We start from the raw sequence: 1668 nt of genomic DNA on the forward strand, positions 1-1668 counted from the left end.
ATAAGGTTTCAGGCACGAAAACTGAACTACGGGACACAGAGGAATCTTTAAGATACTATCTGAGCAGTATCCACTGTTTTTAATTTTTTGAAGTGAAAACTTCTTTAGAATCGTTGGGAGTGATTTGGGAAAAAGTGAAACGAAAAAAGCGACCAACTTGGCTACGAAGCGTTATATTATATGTTGATATAAACGTAGCGACGAACTAAATAAAAATAACTTTTATTTTTTCTTGTGATTCGAACCAAGGATTTTGGATCGGAAGCTCACATTGCTAGTCGCTCGGCTACCGCGTCATGCTGTAGGTGATGGCCTAAAAGTTATTTAGTTACGAAGCGTTATATTATATGTTGATATAAATAATTTTTGTGAGCGTGTAATTCTCAAAAGGTTTATTAGAAAATCTATTGAAGTAGGTAGTGTGGTATCTGTTCCTATCAGCTTAACATCTGATAGATCCTCCATCGGAGGACAACAAATGTTAAACTAATTTTTGGAAATGGGCGGAGTGTTTTAGGGGCTTGCTCTGCCTCTGCCACGGGTTGACCCGGTATTGCAGTACCGCCGGGATTTCAGCCTTGAATAAATACAAGAAAAAATATACTAATACATTTAGCTTTGGTGGGAAGAGCCATAAATTTTTATATGAATACATGTAGACGAAAATGGAATTTTTTTTTTTTTTGGAAATTTGCATTGTAGGACATTTCTGATTATTTATTGAAAACAGTTTTTTGGTTTAGATACTGAAAGTCAGTTTAAGTGAATCGGTATAAACATTTCGTACATTAATTTTTGTGAGAGTGTAATTCTCAAAAGGTTTATTAGAAAATCTATTGAAGTAGGTAGTGTGGTATCTGTTCCTATCAGCTTAACATCTGATAGATCCTCCATCGGAGGACAACAAATGTTAAACTGATTTTTGGAAATGGGCGGAGTGTTTTAGGGGCTTGCTCTCCACCTCTGCCACGGGTTGGCCCGGTATTGCAGTACCGCCGGGATTTCAGCCTTGAATAAATACAAGAAGAAATATACTAATACATTTAGCTTTGGTGGGAAGAGACATAAATTTTTATATGAATACAAGTAGACGAAAATGGAAGAAATTTGTAAGTCTGTTTCTTCGGTCCGTTTGGGTATTTTTTTTGACAACATCGAAACCAAAGCATTTGTATCATATTTTATCTATCATAAGCCACTCGTATCATTTGTTGAAATTGAAAACATTGAGGATGAATAAAATAAAATGAAGAAAATAAAATATGAACTTTAGAGCAATATTATAATGAACCTATAATTATCCCGCTCCTAATGCTGCTTTCGTCTTATTCTCTCTCAGTTTGTCTTACGGAAGGTTTCACTTCTATCCCGTCTAACCGTTAGACTGGTATTTTTTTTTGTTTTGACGGATGTTTTCTTCACCCATGGGTCGAAGAATAAAATAGGTATCATTATGCTATGAGAGGAATGGCAACTATTTCCAAATGGATATTTTTTCCATTCTGAAAGTAGCAGAATGGAGATGGAGCAGGGCTTATTTGGGCTCCAGGATACTGAGGGGTTGAATGAAATTGCCAATGAATTGGCCAACTGTGGATCAAAGGTTCCCCACAGGGACCAGAGCCAGTAATCGGAACCAGTTCTGCACGAATCAAGAAGTGGATCAGC

At 36.6% G+C, this 1668-nt stretch overlaps 2 pseudogenes; both read left to right on the plus strand.

The window, feature by feature from the left end:
• The first annotated feature begins 400 nt into the window (after positions 1–400).
• On the plus strand, positions 401–586 carry LOC129243336 (U2 spliceosomal RNA; annotated as a pseudogene).
• Positions 587–829: 243 nt separating this feature from the next.
• Positions 830–1017, plus strand: LOC129243341 (U2 spliceosomal RNA; annotated as a pseudogene).
• Positions 1018–1668: the final 651 nt, after the last annotated feature.

This window comes from Anastrepha obliqua, chromosome 3 (genome assembly GCF_027943255.1).
Source record: "Anastrepha obliqua isolate idAnaObli1 chromosome 3, idAnaObli1_1.0, whole genome shotgun sequence".
NCBI lineage: Eukaryota > Metazoa > Arthropoda > Insecta > Diptera > Tephritidae > Anastrepha > Anastrepha obliqua.